The 23,125-nt window shown below is 42.8% G+C and overlaps 1 protein-coding gene across 1 annotated transcript in view; it reads left to right on the top strand.

Moving 5' to 3' along the window:
* The first annotated feature begins 988 nt into the window (after window positions 1-988).
* klf12b (Kruppel like factor 12b) overlaps window positions 989-23,125 on the top strand; it is a 301,395-nt gene continuing 279,258 nt past the window's right edge. The window contains exon 1 of the mRNA XM_063048451.1: window positions 989-1,097. The gene's annotated coding sequence lies outside the window, so the exon portion shown is untranslated. The remainder of the gene's footprint in view (window positions 1,098-23,125) is intronic.

Genomic DNA, 23,125 nt, shown 5'->3' with positions numbered 1-23,125 from the left:
CCGCAACAGCCGCAAGTCAGGAAACTGCACAAATCACTGGCAAGATTCCCTTTCCCCAGCTAGGTTCTAGCTTTTCTTCACCTGTTTTTTCACATCCAAGCCGCACTATTCTCTTCCTTAGGTCAGAGTTAACATCTTCCATCAAGTGTAGTACTTTTGGACAACAATTTATTTTTGTATTAGTTATTATAGTTCTTGTAACTGTTATAGTTAGCAAAAGGGAGCTGCTCAAGTGCGTTCCGTGTATTTAACATTTAGTATGAGACTATATCACGTGGATTAACACTATATAACGTAATGCAACTCAGACAGAGTATGGAAGCAGATGGAAATGAATAACAGCCAGGACAAGCAGGACGGGATGCGGTCTTTTTAGATCGCCAGCCACCCATTTAAACCTCGTTCTAAACACTTACACATGGCTCTGCTAAACAGGGACTTCACAGACTGCGAAGGGTATTTTTGACTTTGAACTCCAGCCACATAGGTTGTGGGAGGCTCTTTGCAAGAGAGGAGGTTAGATAGGGTCACGGGGGAAATAACAGAGATATCACTAAATTAAATATTCCCCGTAAATAATGTCACTTCGAAGCATTTGATGCTAAAAGGTACTGGATTATCAGCAGTTCCAATGTTAGAGGTATTGACGTTTTTGTATAGAGAAATTGCAAGTATTCCTTTGTGTATATGTAGGTACATATGTATAATATATACAAACTTATGTCCCTGTATTTGGTCGTGCGCGTTTTAATGCGTATGTGTGCATGGAGATATAAATAAAGATACCAGGGTGCTCTTTCTGGAAGTCCACGGTCCCTTAATGTTGTCCACCGATTGGGTTGCTCGGAAACCTCCTACAAAGGGGCCCCTGTGTAATTCGATGCAAGCTGGTTAGGCTTAGGGTATATTGTCCTCTGTTGTTTACGAAGCCTCCACCCACTTGGCCCACCCTACATTAACCGGATCATGTGACTCCGGTAAGTCATTTGCAAGTACAACAGTCTTCTGTGCGGCCCCATTCATTTCCTGCAGAGAGCAGCTGAGAGAAGAGACTGTTTTAGGGAAGGAAATATTTCTCCTCTACAGCCTTTCACCAGGTCAGCGCTTTATCATATTCTTTCTGTGCACTGGTTCACTCCAGAAGGCAGTGTCGATGAGAACACGTTAGGTAGAATTTGACTTGTGTCTTTGCCTGTTTTCCTAACAGTTCTTGCAGAGGGCGATGAGAAATCTTGAATGCTTCCCCCCCCCCCCCCCACCGCTGTTGAGCCGAATCCAGGAATCAGGAGGGCTACAGCTGAGGGATTGCCAGTAAGAGAGAGGCGAGCTAACGCTGCTGCCACATTCCGTAATCAGTGGAAATGATGTGCGTCTGTCAATAGATAGTCTGTCAGTAGATCGAAAGCAGAGCGGCTGCTTTTGGGAGACAGTTTTAGTTTTTTTTGGGGGGGGAGTGGGATAACTTGACTTGAGTTGACAGTAAGAGACTTTCAGAGGCTAGTGGACAGAAGGTAACTTGTTCGTTCAGAGGAATCACCATTCCGGAGCCCAGGAATGCTGAAACCAAAGTAGGGGGTGTTATACTCCAGTGGCTACAAACTGTTAAAGCTAAGTTGCCATGTGAGCACCGGCAAAAAAAAACTCTCTAGTGTTCTTATTTACAGTTATAACCTTGTCTTACCTAATATCACCCTTTGCTCATGCATGTATTTTTAAAGCACCACTGCAAATCTTGACCTTCTCACCTTCTGACCACTTGCCTTGTTAATGTCTAGTTGGCTGCAGCAAAGGTATACATGAGGGGGGAAAACAGTACTTACACATATCACCACATACTCAAAAGGCAGAGGCTCAATGGTCACAGAATGAAGCGAAAGCACATACTTCTGCTATCAGTCACCTTTTATTTCAATACTTCATGTGGATATGGGCAGTTTTGTCAGAGGAATGCAAAAAAAAACGTGTTGCGGCTGTTATCCAAGAAGACAGCATTAATTTAGTGAGGACTGGGTGCTTTGGAATCATTGTTGATCAGCTTTGCAGGAGGGCAGGCAGCAGGAAGTGCATCAGAAGAGGTGTGTGTTTATGTGTCTGTGTGTGCATGCCTATGTGCACACTGATTCTAATAACCCACTGCGTGTAGAATACTTGTATGATACAATTTAATCTTAATGATCAGAACTGTGCTGCTGATTTTATCAGCTGTCTAAACTTTTGTCTGCTGACCGTGGTCTAGTGTGCTTTTTTCCGGAATTGAAAAATATAGCTGTTTTAGCTGGTCTCTCCCTGTCTCCTACCATTACTGACCAAAATCAGTACTAGTTGGCTTCTAAATGTTAGATATTTGAAATTGTCCCGCAGCTTTTTGGAGTGAAAAAGAAAGTCGAAATTAAAACCTACTGTTTGCAATAGTTTGTTTTTTTTTTGGTGTGGTAATTATTTTTCGTTTGAGGATTTTGTAAGCTTGGGCAGAAAACTTAACAGTTGCTTTACAGATGTAAATTGCCAGCCTGGGGGAGGGGAAGGGAAATGTCAGGTCAAATGTCAAACACACCCAGAGTTGACTAGTTAAGTTGAACTGGGGTTGGCTTTGGAACCCATGTGAAATAACAGATTCCTTTGTTCCACAAGGAATCCAGAGCAAAGCCAGGAAGCTGCAGTGCTGGAAGTGTTAGATTTCCAGATAGGAATTATGAATTTGACTCAAAATCTTGACTGATTTTCCACAATTAATAATTCCCTTGATAAGATTTCCTTCCTTGGCTGCAGTTTTTGCTGAATGAAGGCTAACTAGAAGGGGAATAACCAACCTGCACATACCCTAAAATAAAAATCAGTGAGGAAGTCGATGAAACACAGAATTTCTCCCTCAGTTTGATTGACAGGTGAAAGTTTTGTTGCTGGCAGGAGAGAATATGACAGTTTTTTTTTATTTAGATGCAAATGTCAACATGGTTGAGAGTGAGCAAGTCTCGCGACTTGCTTGAGGTCACAAATCCCATAGGGTTGGGTCAGAGTTGATCATCACAAAAACAGGGCCAGTTTTGGTGGAGTCAAGATTAATAATACAAATTAATTTCTGCTACCTAAATTCTTTCTCTGGAGTTTCTAGTTGCTAGCCATTTAAATTCTGCTTCTTCTGAAGTCAGCAAGTATGTCCTCTACCTCCTGTACAGTCAGGTTGAGACTAATTACAAACTAGAACAATAGTACCTCATTCCATCTGGGCAGTCTATAACACAATGGCAAGAACACTGAACTTTTCATCTTACTGCGAACTGCTCCCCTTTGTCCTTTTGCCCTTTCCTCAGATCTTCCTATACTCATTCCACCACCTCCTCCACCACTTTACTTGCCCATCTCTGCACATTCATCCCACTGTTGCTCCTATCTACCCTCCTTGCCTTCTTTCCTTGATTCCATGCTCCACCTCCATCTCTTTGATCAGATTCCATCATCTACAGCCCTTCACTGCTTCCACCCATCACTTCACAATTTCCTCCCTCCCCTCCCTCCCCTCCCTCCCCTCCCTCCCCTCCCTCGTCTGCTTATCACCCCTATGCATCCACAAATGGACCCACCTATCATCAGTCAGCTCCTGCTCCACCCCTTCTCAGTCTTTATACAGGCTGCTAACTTACTGACCCTGACGGGGCTTTTTTGATGAGGTGATGAATATGATTAATGAACTTAGAGCTGTGGATTTCAGTAGGATATTTGATAAAGTCCCTCATGGAAGACTCATCCAGAAGATTAAGGTGCTTGGGATCCATGCTGAATTGGCTGTTTGGATTCACAACTGGCTTGCCATAGATGACAGAGCGACAGCTGAAGGGACTTAGTTTAGCTGTATTAGTGGTGTTCCACAGAAACTGTCCTGGGACCTCTGCTGTTTGTGATGTATATAAATGACCTGGTTGAAAATGTAGATGGATGGGTTAGGAAGGTTGTGTTGTGAATAGTGTAGAAGACTGGCAAAGAAAGCACAGGATATAGATCTGTTGCAGATATGGATGGAGAAATGGCTGATGGAGTTTAACCCAGCCCAATGTGAACTGCTACACCTAGGTAGGTCAAATGTAAAGGGGCAGTACACTGTTAAGGGTGAGACACTTATGAACAGAGGGATCTTCGTATCTAAGTTCATAGCTCCCTGAAACTGGCTATACAGGCTGATAGCGTGATTAAGCCAGTATATGGCATGCCCACCTTTATTTGTCGAGGCATTTGAGTTCAAAAGTCAGGAAGTTGTGTTGCATCTTGATAAAGCTCCTGTTGGGCCACATCTGGAATATTGCCCACTCTTCCTGTCATCCCTCTTTAGGAAGGATAGCAAGGCTTTGGAGGGAGTGCAGAAGAGGTTTACAAGGAGGCTGCCTGGATTGGAGGACATGAACTATAATGAGAGGCTGGACAAACTTGGGTTGTTTTCTCTGGACTGGTGGAGGCAGAAGGGAGATCTGATAGCGGTTTATGAGATGCATAGATAGAGTAGAAAGACAATATCTTTTTCCCAGGGTTGAAATGTCTGATACTAAAGGCCATGCATGTAAAATGAGAGTGGGTAATTTCAAATGAGATGTGAGGGGAAAGTTTTTTTAAACAGAGACTGATGGGTGCCTTGAATAGTCTGCCTGGAGTGGTGGTAGAGGCAGATACATTGGGGACTTTTAAGAGACATTTAGATGGGCACATGAATGCAAGGAAAATAGAATGATATTGATATGGTGTGGGCAGAAGGGATTAGTTGGCCATTTATTCAGTTAATTGATATGGCATAACATTGAGCTGTACTGTTCTATCTACCTCCTAGCTTTCAATCCAGGTGAAAGTTCTCAATCCAAAATTTCAGTTGTCCATTTCCCTCCATGGATCCTGCCTGTACCACTGAATTTTTCCAGAGGCTTTTTCCCAGGCTGAAATGGCTAACATGAGGGAGCATAGTTTTAAGGTGCTTGAAAATAGGTACTGAAGCAATGTCAAGTGAAATTTTCACAGAGTGGTGGGTGCATAGAATGCACTGTCGGTGGTGGTGCTGAAAGTGGATACAATAGGGTCTTTTAAGAGCCTCTTAGATAGGTACATGGAGCTTAGTAAAATAGAGGGCTATGCGCTAGGGAAATTCTAGGCAGTTTCTAGAGTAGGTTATGTGGTCAGCACAAAATTGTGGGCTGAAGGGCCTGTAATGTGCTGTAGAGTTCCATGTTTTGCTTCTGCGGTTTCTTGTATCTCCAAATTTATTTCCTGTGGTAGATATTTGTAAGACCTTCTATAAAGCCCATTTTTAAAAAATGTTGCTACTAGAAATCCACTAACTGAGCAGATCATGTTCTGCACAAAATTTTTGTTTAGTAGCTCATCACCAGGGTGGGAAGTTGTGCTTTCCTAATGGGAGGCACATGTTTTACTTGGTGAAATGGGCAGCTTGGTTTGCCACATCCTTCCCAAGGTGAGCGATTATTTCTTGTGCAGATTGGAGAATCTGTGGAATTCATTGCTGCTTACAGACGTAGAGGCCAAGTTATTGGGTATTTTTAAAGCATAGGTTGACAAGTTTTTGATTAGTAAGGGTGTTGAAGGTTAAAGGGAGAAGGATGGAGAATGGGATTAAGAGGGATAATAAACCAGGCATGGTTGAATGGTGGATCAGACTGGATAGGCCAAATGGCTTAATTTGATCCCATGTTTTATGTTTACAAGTCTTGTGTTGAATAAGTTAGGCAAATAACTGTTTCTGGTCACTTATTATGCTTTTTGTTGTAATTACTATATTCATAGTTGTTGTTTGACTAATTCCATTATTGGCCAACTTGGAGTTCAACATTTCAAATGACTCGAGTTGGCTGATAATAAACGCAACTCTCACCCCCATCCAAGAGAGCCGAGAAGGCAAAACTCATTTCCCCTTTGTGTTCCACCCAGTAACTCCACCAAGAATTGGCGCAAGTCTCACACCCAATTACCAGGACCATGTACTATGCTTTAATAGAAATTATCCTTGAGATGTAAGCTTTTAATTAAAATTGTAACCTTTACCTCACCACCATATCAAGATCTCCCTCATATCCAAAAATAATATGCAATTAGAAATGTTGTCTTAGTAATTAGGTTCTGCAGTGCTTCCTTTTTCAGAGCTGTGTGAATGAAAATTGATTTTTTTTTCCCAGAGTAGAATATGATTGCAGTGGTTTTCAGGTCAATCATGACTCGCTGGAAATAGGACCTGATTGCTCACAGATCATGCTTGCATAGGTGGTGTGCTTTCTGCATCAAGCTATGTGCATTAATGCTCTATCCATAGAGGATGTTGTCAATGTTACGTTAAAGGGGAGGGAGAGAAATTGTAGAGGGGCTTCAAATAAATTAATATTCTTCAAAGGCTGACTGAGCTCAAGTGGGAAAAGTCACGAGGCCCATACGGAGTCCTAAATTGCTAATGGTTATTGTTATTGTCACATGTTTTGAATGCCATCCATATAGATATTTCACATCAGTACCTCGAGGTAATACAAAGGAGAAAAGCAACAACAGAATGCAGAATACAGTGTTACAGAGACAGCGCAGGCTGACAATAAGGCACAAGGGCCATGACGAGGCAGCGGAATATTGCGAATACAGGCACAATCCTTAAATTCTCTTTGGAAACCATGGAATTCAGGCAGTAGCTGTGAGTGCACAGAATTGAGTTAAGCCAGGCAAAAAAAACCGAGACTAGCGGTGAATGGTCGTTTTACATGCTGGGTGGATGCAGTGCACAATTTCCCCAGGTATCAGTGTTAGAAGCACTGACCCTTTTGATACGAATTAAAGAACTGAGGCTGGGTAGGGGAGAACAGTTTCAAAGTTGAAAGTGGCACAGGCCTGTAGCTGCTTCACTCTTAGCTGTACTCCAGAGTAGAATGGAGGAGCTCCTGATTTATTAAGAGACTAGGAATGCCCAAAGGCAGTTGTAGAACAAAGCAGAGGTGCCAAGGATTATTTGCAACCAATACCACCAGGAAGAAGAACATCATTGGACTTGGCAGCCATTATCTCCCACTGAGATCTTTTGGGGCTGCTTTTGCAATGCACGGTATACTTTAGCACAGTATACTTTGTTGATTGTCCTGAGGGGCTATATCTGAACACAGTTGTGTACATACCAGACTAGGCTATTGGACATGCTCTGTGGAATTTTCTTATTATTTTTCCCCTGGTTTTCTTTGCTCTTCTGCTAGGACCTTTTTGTACATGTGCACCAGTCAGCCTTCACAGGGTAATATAGCACAGAAACAGGCACTTCAGCCCACCAAGTCCATGATGGCCATCAACCACCCAATGTAACAGTAAAGGCATGGACCCTATACAGATTATAGAAGAGGAGATGTTTGTTGTCTTGAGGCAAATTAAGGTGGATAAATTTCTGGGGCCTACTAAGGTGTTCCCTTAGACCCTGTGGGAAGCTAGTGCAGAAATTGCAGGGGCCCTAGCAGAGTTACTTAAACTTCCTTAGCCACAGGTGAGGTGCCAGAGGATTGGAGGATAGCAGGCATTGATCTGTTGTTTAAGATGGACCCTAAAAATAATCCAGGAAATTATAGGCCAAATAGCCTGACATCAGTAGTGTGAAAGTCATTGGATAGACAGGGACTAATCAGGGATAGTAAATATGGCTTTGTGTCTGATAAGTTGTGTCTGACCAATCTTAGAGTTTTTCAAGGAAGTTGCCAGGAAAGTTGATGAAGGCAAGGCAGTGGATGTTGTCCACACGGAATTTAGCAAAGTCTTTGACAAAGTCCCACATAAAAGAGTTCTAAGTAAATTTATTATCAAAGTACAGTACATATACAGTATGTCACCATATACAATCTGTAGATTTCTTTTCTTGTGGGCATACTCAATAAATCCAATAATAGAATCAATGAAAGACTGCACCAACGGGGTGGACAACCAGTATGTAAGAGACAACAAATTGTGCAAGTTAAAAAAGAATAGATAATAGTCATAAATAAATAAACAATAAATATCAAGAACATGAGGGAAAAGAGTCCTTGAAAGTGAGTCCATATGTATTTGTGGTGAGGTCGTAAACTGGATTTGACATTGGCTTCATGGAAGAAGCCAGAGAGTGGTTATAGATGGTTTCCTCCCTGACTGGAGGCTTTTGACTGGTGGTGTGCCACGGGGATCGGTGCTGGGTCTATTGTTGTTTGTCATCTCTGTCAATGATATGGAAGATAATGTGGTAAACTGGATCCACAAATTTGCAGATAACACCAAGATTGGGGCTGTAGTGGACAGTGACAAAGATTGTCAAGGCTTGCAGAGGGATGTGGACCAGCTGGAAAAAATGGCTGAACAATGGCAGATGAAATTTACTGCAGACAAGTGTGAGGTGTTGCACTTTGGGAGGACCAACCAGGGTAGGTCTTACATGGTGAGTGGTAGGACACTGAGAAGTGTGGTAGAGCAGGTGGGTCTGGGAGTACAGATCCAAAAGTGGAGTCACAGGTAGATGGGGGTTGTAACGAATGTTTTTGGCACATTAGCCAAAATCAAACTATTGAGTACAGAAGTTGGGATATTATGTTGAAATTGTATAAGGTGCTGATGAGGCCTAATTTGGAGTATTGTTTGCAGTTTTGGTCACAGGAAAGGTGTAAATAAGATTGAAAGAGAACAGAGAAAATATACAAGGATGTTGTCAGGAGTTGACCTGAGCTGCACGAAAAAGTTGAATAGTTAGGACTTTATTTCCTCAAACATAGAAGATTTTGGGGAAATTCAATAGAAGTATACCAAATTATGAGAGGTGTAGATAGGGTAAATGCAAGCAGGCTTTTTCCACTGAGGTTATGTGAGACTAGAACTAAATGTCATGGGCTAGGGTGACAGGTCAAATATGTAAGGGGAGCATGAGAAGTTCTTCTTCACTCAGAGGATGGTGAGAGAGTGGAATGAGCTGCCAACAGTCAATTTCAACACTTAAGAGAAATTTTGAATAGGTTCACGAATACGGGGTATGGAGGGTTATGGTCCAGGTGCAAGACAATAGGATTAGGCAGATTAATGGCTCTTCACAGACTAGATGGGCCGAAGGGCCTTCTTCAGTGTAGTCGTGTTCTAATGCACAAGTCTTTGGGATGTGGGTGGAAATGGAGCAGCTAATTGAATTCTACTTGATCACATGAAAACTTGTAAGTTCTACACAGCACCCGAGGTCAGGATTGAATCCAGTTTTGTGGTGCTGTGAAGGGGCATCTCTTTTGGTTGTGCCACTGAGCTGCTCAATTGTAAATTGTCTCTATACAGGACTGCAAATAACAATGAAGTACCATCTTTAGTCTAGGCTGCCAGTTTAATAAATGGTGAACCTCATGTTCCATTTCTTTCTGATGAATTGATTGGAGGGCAAAATGCAGCAAGGTATTGATCTGGAATGCCACATGATCCTATGGGTTTCCCAGTCATCAGCTTAGGTTAAAATAACTCTCCAATTGTCAGAACTGGTGACATTGGTAATTGGTTTATTGTTGTCACATGTATCAAGATTTAGTGAAAAACTTTTGTCTGTTTGTTATCCAGATAGCATTCTGTACTTAAGTATATCAAAGTAGTATATAAGAGTGGAAAGAAAAGAGTCCCAAATACAGCGTTGCAGTTTCAGAAAGTGTGATGCAGGCAGACTAATACAGTACAACAGTCATGATTGACAGATTGGGAGATCAAGAATTCATCTTTAAAATATAAGAGTTTGACAGGTCCATTCAGGAGTCTGAGAACAACAAGATAGAACTGTCACTGAGTGGTGGTACATGTTTTCAAGCTTTAGTATCTTCTGCTTGATGTGGGGTGGGGTGGGGTGTGCAGAGGAGAATAGAGATAGACAAACGTAGGATTGGTCTTTGATTATGTCGATTGATTTCATGAGGCAATGGGATGTGTAGACAGTTTCAATGAGGCTGGTTCTTGTGATGAACTGGAATGTGCCAGCCCTCTGTAGTTTCATGTGGACTTGAGCAGAGCAGATGCCATACTAAACTGATACATCTGAATAGGATGCTTTCTATGGTGCATCAGTAGTAACTGGTGAGAAATTAAAACTGGTGTTCTTTCTTGGTCACCGTGTTCATCATATCCTCTTACGGGATATCTTCATCAAGCAATTCTTAAGTGATGTTTGGGGATGGGAATGAGACCATTAACCAGAATGTTGGAATCAGTGGCTGGAACTTAGTATATTTTATTGGCCCAAGGACCCAAAGATCAATGTAAATCCACTTTATACTTGTGAAATCAATGGAGAAGAACAATTCTGTTGAGCTCCTTCTTTTGCATGGTGTGTGGCGTCCTAATTAGTGACTCCATTTCCATCTAAAGCAGGGTTTCTGCCATGGACCAATACCATTAAGCAAGGGGTCCATGGAAGCTCTGAATTAAGGTAGCAGAGGCAGCATTTAGTGTCAATGAATGAGCCAGTGAAAGTGATTGTTTCCCTGTGAATTATGCTTAGTGACCACATTGTTGGAAGTGACTAAGTATTTTTCACACATGGTTTATACTTTTTAATTTTCACTACAGCAATTTTAAAATTAAAGCCCTGTTTTAACTGTGCAAAGTTGACAGTTATTTTCCAGGAGATGTACCAGAGCTAAGGCAGTGAAACATCAATGAATGGTGGTCCCTGGCTGATGACTAAGGGCACTGTTGGAGGTGCTGCAGGTAGCAATGCCAAGCAGGAAACATCTTCCTGTGAATCTCCATTGCTCTTTTAAACAGACTGTTTTTTGAGTAAATTGAGTTTGTTTGCTGAACAATTGACTCTTCAGTGTGAGTCACACACCTCACTCCTCCTCCACTGTTGATAGAGGATAAATGCCCTGTTAATAGATAATTGCAAATCTACTTAAATGTAGGACTGGCAGAACTGTCCAGAAGATGTGTGTATTTTGTTCAGAAGTATTTGCCTTGTACTTGAGTGTAACAAGGGTGAACTTATAACCTTTGTTTCCTGGAACAGAGGAAAAAGTCAAATCCATGGAGCTCAGATTGATGAATCCATTTTTAAAGATGGCTATGTAAATTTTGAAAAGATTAGGCAACATGATTGCCAGATAAGGGAGAATAAACCATTTGGGTTACAAAGTGAAATAACACAGCATTGCTGACAGAGCTCTGTGTGCCAGGGGGCACCTATGGAGAGAAATGGACAGTGGATGTTTTGGGACAAGTCCTTTCATCGAGAGTAAAAAAAAGCCTTTAAAGATTGCTGTAGGGAGTGACAATGAACCAGCCAGTCGGTGATCAATTTCCTACCAGTCAAGCGGACCTGAAACACCACCAGTCCATTTCCTTCATAGTTGCTGCCTGACTTGCTGAGTTCCTTCAGCAACTTTGAGTGTTGCTCCAGCTTTCCAATATCTGCAGCTCCTTTTGTCTCCACTCTGGGTAACCAAGCAATTGGCCAAGGTTTGGTGGTGCATTAAGGGGATACTGAGTGCACGTTCTTTCTTTCCTTTATTGAGATGCAGCTTGGAATAGGCCCTTCCAGATGTGCTGCCCAGCAATCCCCCAGTTTAATCCTTGACTAATCATAGGACAATTTGCAATGACCAATTAACCTGCCAACAGTCTTTGGACTTTGGAAGGAAACCCATGCAGTCATGGGGAGAATGTACAAACTCCTTGCAGGCAACGGCAGGAATTGAACCTGGGTCACCGGTACTAAGAAGCGTTGTGTGTTACCATGTCACCCCAGAATTTATTTTATTGAGACACAGCACAGAATAGGCCCTTCCAGCCCTTTGAGCCATGCCACCCAATGTAATCCTAGCCTAATCACGGGACCATTTACAATGACCAATTAACCGACCAACCAGCATGTCTTTGGACTGTGGGAGGAAGCTGGAAGAAGCCCATGTAGTCATGGGGAAACCATACTAACGCCATATAGGCAGTGGCAGAAATTGAACCTGGGCTGCGGGTACTGTAAAGTGCTGTGGATGACTTACTACCTGTCCAGTTCTGTAGGTTCTGAGGTGACTGCTGTCCTGTGTACTGAATGGAATGGAAAACAAGCACCATGAAAGTACAGAGATTCATAACACATACTTTGTGCCCAAGTCAAAAATGCATGACTTGTTTACTTCATGAATTCATATTACATTGGCACTTTCCCGTTTGCTGTGTTGTAACATCACCCGAAGTTTGGTTAGGGGATAATCCTTAATAATCTATTTCATTTCCTGTGTGAGTCCCAGACTGGAAAAAGGCCACAAAAACACAAAAATTCTAGCCCCAGTGGAGACGCGAGACACTGCAGATTCTGGAATCTGGAGCAACATACAATCTGCTGCTGGATCTCAGAGCAGTGAGCAGCATCTGTGAGAGGAAAGCAGTTGTCGATGTTTTGGGTTGAAACCGTGCCCCCTGGTGCTGATGCAGAGTTTCAACCCAAAATAGAGACATTTTTTTTCCTCCCACAGATGCTGCTTAATCTGCTGAGTTCCTCCAGCCGATTGCTTGTTGATTCTAGCTCTGTATTTTCCAAGATGCGTTCCAAGTCTGTTCATCAGAGTCGTAGCAACTCAAATCCATTGAAGAAATCATTAACGAGTTTGCTCTTGATTCTCTTTCCTTCTCCCAATTGGTGTAGGAGATGCATCCTGCTGAAGGAGACCTTTTGATAGATGGTGGTGTGTTGGGAGGTGGCAGCAGGTAGATTGGTCAGGTCATTGTTTAGTGTTCGGCTAAGTACAGAGGTGGATGTTCTTTCTTCGCTTTTACCTCATTAATAGCTGCCGTGTTGAAATCTTGCTTGTGTTTTTCAGCTCAAAACCCAAGGATGTGCTGGGTGCTGTGTATTCTAGCACCAACATAACTTGCATTGTTCAGCAGAACAACCCAAAAGCAACAGCAAAAACAACAAAACAAGCCCCTTTCTCACCCACTGGCTTCCAATCCCAGGACAGACAGCTTCGGTCTTCTGACCTCTAGTCCTTGGCCCTAGACTCCTAGACTTGCAAACCTCCAGTGCCTGGCCCAGACTCGCCGACATTGGGCATCTAACCTTCAGACATGCTGACCCAGAGACTTCAAAATTTGGTCTCATTTAAAAAAAAACACATTTATACTAGTTGAAGCTGAATTTTCCATCACATCTCCCCCCCACCCCCATCTCCAAGAAAAAAAAGTGCTTGTAAGAATGGTGACAAGTTATCTGTAGCTTTGATCAGCACATGACTGCTGTTGATGTACCGAATATAACTCTGTTACTAAATGTTGAGTAGCTGGGTTGTGAAGAAATCTTGCATGCATTTTAAGATCATTTCTTTCTTGAGTATAGAAAGAAAGGCCAGTTTTGGAGCCAAGTGGGAAATGGGGTTGCAGACATGACCCTTCAATGGTAGACCGAAGGACTCGATGAAAATGTGTGTTATTGGTATCCTGTGGAAATGGAGTTAGACAGACTTCCAGAATTACACACAAATGTGTCAATAAATAACTTGGGAGAACCTGCAGTACCTCCTCTACCTAATAAAGTGGCCTCTGATTATTTGTTCATGGACTTCTGCTACTGTAGCCCATTGACATCAAACTTTGATGTATTGTGCATTCAGAGATGCTCTTCTGCACACCACTGTTGTAACATGAAGTTATTTGAGTTATTGTCTCCTTCCTGTCAGCTTGAACCAGTCTGGCTGTTCACCTCTGACCTCTCTCATTAACAAGGCATTTCACCCACGGAACTGCTGCTTACTGGATTTTTATAAAAAATTATTCTACCATCCTCTGTAAACTTGTGCATGAGAAATCCAGGAGATCAGCAGTTTCTGAGATGCTCAAACTACCCTGTCTGAAACTAACAATCATTCCATAGTCAAAGTCACGTAAATCACATTTCTACTCCATTATGACGTTTGGTCTGAACAACAACTAAACCTCTTGACCATGTCTGCATTGAGTTGCTGTTACATGCTTGGCTGATTAGATGCTTGTGTTAATAGGTAGGTATACCTAATAATGTGGCCCCACTGAGTATACATGTATGTGGGCACACTATGCGAAGGGTTTAGTATTTTCTGTGTTAACAAAAGAGGCATACAACAATGAATGTACTTATGTAAAGCAGGAACAATTTCACCTTTGTCATTGTAAAGGAAACCAATTTGGTACATTCAATGCCACCTGTTTCCCATTGCAGAGGGATGAACCATTAGTAAGAGCTTTTTGGTCTGAGACTCAATACTCTATTGGTTGAATACCCATAGGATCCTAATAAGAGTTCCAGATGGTCTTGCCTGTATATGGTTCAATGACAGACAACCCATGCCAGCATAGTGCTTCCCCAGTTGCCAGTTCGACAGATGGTTGGTAATTGAAGGGTTAAACGGAGTCAAGTGGATGAATGACATTGTGGTTTTTGGGGTGGATTGCGAGAAGGTTGCCATTAGTTAAGTGTCTATAATTGATGGGATTGTGGAGATCAGGTGGCTGGTGGAAAGATTAGTGCAGGGGTTCCCAACCTGCTGTCCATGGACCCCATGGTTAATAGCAGGGGCCCATGGCATTTAAAAAAGGTTGCCAACCCCCGGGGTTAGTGATGGTCTTGTGATCAGGTCTTCATCATGGAGCTATTTCTCAGTCAAGTTGTGTTGCCTCAGAAATTTGCCTGGGGTCTTCCAATCTCAAATTATTCTCGGTCAGTTGACCACACGGACAGCGTGACTTGCCTAACAGAAGGTGTGAGAGGTTTAAATGGTTGAGTAGGTCGTGCACGAGAGTGGTTGCTAGTTTCTTTGGCTTGGTTTGAAAGGAAGGGTCAGAGGTAAGTTTGGAATTTACCTTAATTAGGTCCAAGTCCATTGCAAAGGGGTGAGTGCCTGGTAACCCAGTAACAGCTCTATTAGCAATGCTGCCCTTTGAGTGGGTGTAGTGACGTTTCACTTTTCATAATTTTGTTAGAAGGTAGAGCGACAAATTTTTGGCTTTACAGAGTGTCTTGAGCATTCTCAAATGTTCCAAGGATGCTAAAGTGATGCCAAACCAAAGGAGTGGGCACCTGGACAGTGAATAAAATAGCCTGGACAAAAAGATTGCTTTAACAGATCACCTCAGGAGAAGATGTTGAGGTTTAGAGCCTAAATATCCGGAAGAAAGTATCTTTTCCAAACCCTCCACAATCCTGTCTCAGGATCACTGTAATCTTTTTTTTAGAATGCTGTACTCCATTTCTGAACTCTTGCCTGTCTGTGAGTGCAATTGCTGTACTTCTGGAGACAGCTGTGAGGACCTTTAAAACACCAAATTCCTTTGCTAATCCGTGCCTTGCTTTTCTCCTCTGACACTCTCTGTAACCTCTGCCACTTAGACCAAGCTTTTAATCTCAGTCCTAATATCTCTATGTGGCTCAATGCCCGATTTCCTTTGATGCTCCTGTGACGTTCTTTGTGATGAATTTGCTCTATTAAGGTGCTGTATAAATGGAAGTTGTTGTTGTTTACATTCCCTGCCAGTAGTGAAAGAGTGCAAGCAGAAATGAATCAAAACCAATTGGGTGTGTGGGAAAGTCGAAGATATAAAGACACAGTTTTATTTTTCTCTTGAGGGATTTAATATTGGTGCTGTTCTTGGCTCTTCATAACTACTCCTAGTAACTATAAACTGCTGAAGGTAGTATGTTGTGATGGTCTTTTTTCTGGGTGGTATACTCCATAGTTTCGTTCGGTTCCTGGATTTTTCCAGAGAGCAACTGAAATCTAACACTAGACATTGCGCCAGGAGGCTGCTTGATTCTCTGGTGAGGCTGTTTTCTTTCTGTTGTGGACGGCTGTTGTGTGTGTTTTGCCAGCCATTGTGAAGCTGTTTGCAGTGCTTTCAACAGTCTGAACTGTCACTGAAGGTTCTGCCCTTTTGCCTGAGACATGGCGTGAGATCATAAAACACTTCACTCTTTGTTTTACTCATAACAGTAAAGGATACTGGTCCGTTTATCGATGACCTGGTTATTAATCTCAGCATTGTAAATGAGGCAAGGTTAAGAATAGGATGTGTACTTTCTACAAAACGACAAGTTCAAAGACAGCTGCTAAGTATCAATCAAAATGATTAATACTGATTGATAAAGTGCAATGTCTACAGGATGGTCTGTGTTATTTTGCGAGTGATTAAAAAGTGATTTCTGTTGTATCTTGTATATATCTTATTCACATTATTGCAAAGCCGGTATTTCAGACCTAGTGTTGAGAATTGGACATGGTGCCCTTGTTTGAGGGAAGAAGGCAATTTTTTTGCAACTTTAAGAGCTCTTGCTTTTAATGTTACAGCTGGGAAGATTTATTATCAGTCTTTGCTTAGGCACCATTATGCAAAAAGGCTCACAGCATAGCAAAAGCCAGTTGCATTTTGAATTTTTGTCCATCTCGGATTGGGGCACGTGCCTCCCTCTGCAGAATGCCCACAGCGACCATTGCTGTTACCTTCCTGCGTGGGTCTCCCTACTAATGCTGTACAATGGACAGTTTTACCCTGTAAAGTCAAGGCTGTTGGAGATGCTCAAATTTAGATTACTTAGCAAATGGAGATGTTTATCCCCATCTGTCCAATTTTGATTTAGTCCAGAGTCAAGCAGTGCAAGAGAAATGAGTTAACCCATTGTGCTGAAACTTGTGATTGTGGCTTTAATTCCTGTGTCCCATAATTGTCACTTATATTTTTATTTCATGATTAAAAATTAATTATTTCATGAATTTTAGGGAATCCTGCAGTGCTGTTGATGGTAATCCATCTTTGTTCCACCACTGTTCAATGAGAAGTTGGACATTACAAAGTGGGATCCAACATATTATCTGTTTGGTCAGATGGCACAGGACAGGCCTTTCTGGCCCATCGAGCCGCACCAGCTATCAACCCACCTTTTTAATCTTAGCCTAATCACAGGGCAATTTACGATAACCAATTAACCTACTATAACCTACTAACAGGTGCGCCTTTGGATGTGGGAGGAAATCCACCAGAAGGAACATGCACACTTCCTACAGAGGACACCAGAAAGAGCTTCGAATTCCAGCGCCGTGAGCTGTAATAGCGTTGCGCTAACCACTGCGCTATCCTTTCCATCCTAGGCTAACGCTTAACTCGTAATGTTTAGTGAGAGTTACAAGTGGATTACATCAGTAACAGTGGGAATGGATAACATTAGTGATACACTGAGTCTTTAAGTAGACAGTAAACCTGTTAAAGACAAACTTTTAAAATTGGGGTTGGAAAACTTTTGACAAGTGGAAGTTTCCGTACCAGCATGTCAAAGTGAACCAAGATGTGGCTACTGGTAAACAGGGCTATCTGCTGAAGAAACGGCTTTTCGCCCAAGATGTGTAAATGTGAGTAACATGCATGCTGTCACAGTGAGCATGGGTGTGCCAGAGCAGTGCGTTCGCTACTTGTCTCCTTCAGAGGTGTTCTGCTCTACTTGGTGGACACGTCAAGGTAAATAGTTACCTGCTCAATATGTGAAGGCTCAGTGAAGCTTCTGAATACGGTGAATGAGCTCTGACCAACTATTGGGGCATGTGGTATATTAAGATGCTGGATAGGAAGAGTTTAGATTCTAAACTTCAGAAGGATATGAGCCAAATTTGGGAAAATGGGACCAGCTTGGAAGGGCATCTTGGCAACATGGATTGGTTGGGTTGAACCAATCCATATGCTATGACTGCATTTTTCTTAATACCTTTGCATAATATTCTTATAGATTCATAACTACAGCTGATGTTGGGAAAGTCTGTGGGAATTTAAGTGTTGGAAAGTTAATCAACATGATAGTTTAAAGGTTCATGTAATGCCCGAGAATGTATACAGTATACAACTTGAAATCCGTACTCCCATTCACAATTAAAGAAATCCCATAGAATGAATTATAGAAACATCAAAGCCCCTCCTCCCCCATGAAACAAATGCACGAGTATATAATCTGCACATGTGCACATACATACAACACTTATATACACTTAAACCATATGTGCATTCATTCACATATACTTATGCACATGGGAGCCCGCACACACGGCATTTACATACACTCAAATGGCCACTTTAGTAAGTTTCTCCTCTATGTAATAAAGTGACCACTGAGTGTATGTTCATGGTCTTATCCTGTAGCCCATCCACTTCAAAACTCAACCATGTGCATTTCTGCACGTCACTGTTGTAATGCATGGTTATTTGAGTTACAGTTGCCTTCCATCTGCTTAAACCAGTGTGGGCATTCTCCTTCGTTCTCTCTCATTAGCAAGGCTTTTTCACCCACAGAACTGCCGCTCACTGGATTTTTTTTCCTGCACCATTTTCTGTGAACCCTAGAGACTGATGTGTGTGTGTATAAATCACAGAAGATCAGCGGTTTCTGAGATACTCAAATCACCTTGTCTGGCACCAATGATCATTTCACAGTGAAGTCACTTAGATTATTTTTCTTCCCCATTCAGGTGTTTGGTCTGAACTACAACTGAACCTCTTGACCATGTCTGCATGCTTTGATGATTGACTGATTATATATTTGCATTAACAAGTAGACGCACAGGTGTACCTAATAAAGTGGCCACTGAGTGTGCATTTTCATGTTCAGAAAGCAGTGCTCTAAAATGCACTAAGTACACAGGGAACGGTTCATGCAGACACACTTGAGCTTGCACGTGAATTTGCACGGACATGAATACGCCATTTGCGGACACACAAACCAGTACATGCACGTGTGCATTCGCCGAAATGCTCACATGCAGAAACGCTCACTCACAGTGATGCTCGCACAGTTGAGGGTACAGTCTATCTGTCGCACGCACGCAGATTTGTAAGCGTGCAAAGCCATACACTCACTTTTGCAGGCGTGTGTACTTGCAGACGCTTGCAGACACACACATTTGAGCGCATGCTCTTGCAGAAACAAACATGCAGACAGATACACACTATTTCAAGCTTGCAGACTCTCAGTCAGACATGCCTGCAGATATACACACGCATTAGCAGGTATATTAAGTTGCCTCCCCACTTCACTGAAGATGGATGCTGTCTGCCTTCCTTCGCTCCTCTCTCTCCCTTCTCCTCCCTTCCCTGTGACATACATGCACAGACAAGTGAAGTCAGCAACACTCATGAAAACGTTAGTTTGTAATTAGAATGACTGAAGATTACAAGGGTATAGAAAGCAAGCCAGAGTCCTGCTTCAGTCAGAACACCTTACCTAAGCGCTCGTAGTAAATCTTTCTCAGTGCCCATTTCCTCTCACCATTTTGTTGCCTTACTGACGCAGTGCAGACTCTGAGACCCTGCACCCCTGGTGAAGGCTCTGCCTCAGCCTTGCAGTTTGTGCTTCACTGCATTGCCTGAGGTCATTTTGCCAGCTGTTTCAGAAACTGTGTAGATGTGGTTGGCTGAAGGATCTGCAAAGGTCAGTGTTGTATCATTGCTTTGCCAGTGTGCACAATGAGACCAGGATGCACCAGTTACGTACGCAAGCTCAGGCTCCAACCTGCCAGTATGCTTCTGTGCTCAAGATGACCTTTCAACAATCATAGTAAAATTTTTTCTTTACCAAACTGACACACAGCACTGGAGTCTCAAGCTAGTTCCTGAAAGGCAAATCAGTTTTTTTCTGGTAAGATGTGGTGCGCATGGTCACAGCTGCGTCTACGTGGCTAAGCAAAGGAGTTATTGCCTCATTTAAGCATTTTTTATGATTGCACAACCCTGCTGGATAGTAAGAACTTAAAGTAGTGCAGGCCTCCCACATCATTGGCTTACTTGTTGGCGGAGAAACTGAAGGAGCTGGACTCGGTGCGGCATGTGCTGCACGCTCAGAGGAGTTGGTGCGCGAAGACGGTGTGCAGTCTGACAGCGAGCGATTGTCGTGGTCACTTTTCCAGTGGTCGCAAGACCCTGTTGGACGTTGCTAATATGGAATTCTGCAAGTTCAGTTCACTGATATATTGGTGGGTGATCTCTGTCGTGGTGAGGGCACGGCCTCAACCCGTGGTGTGGCCTGTCTGCAGCCGCCCAAGAGAGAGGCATTGAAGTTGGTGCGCTCCACAGTGGTGGGGGGTGGGGGTGGAAACCTTTTCATGCTATCCATGTAGATCATTTCATTACAACAGTCTCTCAAGGGAGTATAAGGGAAAACAATAACAATGCAGATTGAAGTGTTAGAATTAGAGGAAGTGCAGTGCAGGCAGACAAGAAGGTGTGAGACCATGATGAAGGAGATTGCAAGGTCAAGAAGCCATTTTATTATAGCAGGGACCTTTCAATAGCCTTATAACAGTGAGAAAGATGGGTCTGCTGGTATATGCTTTTAGGCTTTTGTATCTTCTGAATGATGGTGGCGGGGGTTTGGGGAGGAGGAGGAACGTGTGGGGTCTTTATCTGCACTTGACAGCTTCAGTAACATGATCAGTCTATTGAGTGATAGAAAGGAAAAAGAAAGGAGTGTGCAACGGACGGTTCATACGTAACCAGGAAAAAGGATAAATACGTAGACCAATTGGAAATGGATCGTGTTGTTCATGGCGTGGAATTATTGTATGGACATGCAGTATAGAGTTGAGATTTGAGAGAGCAGATGCTAGTAAGTGGAGGGACACAGAGAGACTGGAGGAACTCAGCAGTATCGGCAGCATCCATGGATGGAAATGGACAGTTGGCATTCTGGGTGGTGACTCTTCATTTGGACTGAAAGTTGTGATTATCTGGGGGTGGGGCGAGTGGATGGGTTTAAAGTCCTTGACATGGCATGTGAGGACAAAGCACTGAAGACTCGACACAAAGGACAGGGTGTGACCATACGTAGAGGTGCTGAGTCACGGAGAAGGAAGAAGTCAATATGTGCTTGCGGTTCCCTATCTGTCAGGCTCATGGCCGCAGCTGAATGAGGGTCAGGGCACGCACTGCAGGCTGAATCATCGCTGCGGCATTTGTGTACCTCTTGCCTCTGAATCTGAAGATTGCTTTAGTTAAATTCCTCAGACTTCGATCTACCGTAGAGCTGAACCACATGAAACTTTAGCCCAACTCATCCATGCTGAGATGTCTATCTAAATCTGTCCCATTTGGCCTATATCCCTCCAAATGTTTCCTACTCATGTACCTGTCTAAATATCTTTTAAATGTTGTTATTCTACCTGCCTCAACAACTACTTCTGGCAGCTCATTCCATATCCATACCAGCCTCTGTGTCAAAACAGAGGTTCAAGTGTGGCCCTACTGATGTCTTGTATAACTGCGCCCTAACATCCCAACTTCTATAACTCAATGCCTTTGCTGAAAGCCCACAAGCCAAAAGCCACCTTCACCATCCTGATTACCTGTGATGTCACATCCAAGGGACTTGTGTATCTGTACACTTCGGTTTCTCTGGTCTGCAACACCCCCAAGACCCTACTATTCACCATGAAAATCTGACCCTAGTTGGATTTCAACAATGCAATACCTTGCGCTTACTTGAATTAATTTCTAGTATGTCATTCCCCGGACCACTTACCTGGCTGATCAAGATCTCTCTGTAATTCTTATAAACTGTTCCTGATAGCAGCTACTTTACTGCCTTCTGCAAATCTCGCGAGTAGTACAGAGTGTCAGCACCGTGTCAAAAGGTGCTGTCTTTAAGGCAAGATGATAAACTGAGCTCTCATCAGGCCTGTCAGATGATGTAAAAACACACCCCCATGGTAAAGTTTCCGAGAGGGACCTTGGGCCAATATTAAGTCTTTATCTGGCACCAGTAAAAGAAATGGAATATCTCATTATTATTGTGGTGGGTTTTGCGGGAGCTTGCTGTGCACAAATTGGCTGCTGCCTTTCTGGCATCACAACAGCAAATGCATAAGAATGCTTCCCTGGCTGTGAAGTGCCTTGAGTCATAATAGCATGGTGAAAGACGTGATCCAAATATAAGATTTTAAAGCTGATTTGTTCGGCTCTGTGTCTATTAAAGGCTCTGTCTTTTTGATCTTATCTCCTTTCTGTCCACCTTTGTTGTTTGGAGGGACTCCTGGGCTTTATCTCCCAGGCCCAGCAAGGCAGCGCTGTGGGGCGTTGCTGCACTTTGCAGTCTGAACTTTTTTGTTCTCTCTTGGAGCATTTGGGTGGTGCCAGCTTTAGTGAGCTCACCGACGTATGTAGCACTCTGTATGACCCTTGGCCACAATTTACTGCAAGTGAGATGTAGCCCTGTGCTATGACAGGAAGTAGAAAAAAAGAACACTTCTCTTTGACTTGAAGCTGACTTTGTTTGTTGCACAGACAGGAAAAGGGTCAGATAAACTCCCAATAAATTTCCCTTATTACCTCATAGGATATGGGTATCACTTTTCAGACTACTATAGGTGTCTGTTCCTAATTGTCCCTTTGAATCTTTGCAATTCTTGTGGTGGCTTGTATTGTTGTTATAAATACCTTGGACTGTGGCTTTGTCTGTGATATTAAAACTATTATTAAAGTGACTTTGGGGATGTTAAGAAAATGCACAGATCCTCAAGCAAGCTCCAATCAGAGCAAAGTACAGACTGTTGAAGCTTCATTTTGTTTCAATAAGGGTGGAGCGGTCAAGTTTTATGCTGGGGTCAATTGATTTGAAAGTAATGCTTCATTGTAGTTCAAAACCACATATCACCATGGTAACTGGGTAGCCTGCTTACTTAGGCACAGTATGAGGCCATTTGGCCCATGTCATCCACACCAGCTCCCAGCAAAACAACCCCATCAGTCCTATTCCCTTTCAGCCCTGCAGTTTATTTTCCCTCACACGCTCATCAACTCCCCTGTCATTATTTTGCCACTGATAGTGTTGTACTGCATGGAAACAGGCCCATTGGCCCAAATGGCTCATATTGACCAATTTCAAATCTATACCAGGCCCGTTTGCCTGCATTTGATACATATCCCTCAGACCTTTCCTATCCATATGCCTGCCTAAGTGTCTTTCAAACTCACCTATCCAAAGAGGTAAATTGTAGCCAGGCAGTACAGCATAGAAACAGGGTCAATGAATTTGCGGTCTCTGTCAATCATACATTTACCCTCCACTGCTCTCCTCAGATTTTACTACTCATCTACTTATGAGGAGTAATTTAAAATTGGCAGTTAATCTACCATCCGC

Source organism: Mobula hypostoma, chromosome 5 (genome assembly GCF_963921235.1).
Source record: "Mobula hypostoma chromosome 5, sMobHyp1.1, whole genome shotgun sequence".
In the NCBI taxonomy this organism is placed as follows: Eukaryota; Metazoa; Chordata; class Chondrichthyes; order Myliobatiformes; family Myliobatidae; genus Mobula; species Mobula hypostoma.
This window is presented reverse-complemented; position numbering and strand designations above follow the sequence as displayed.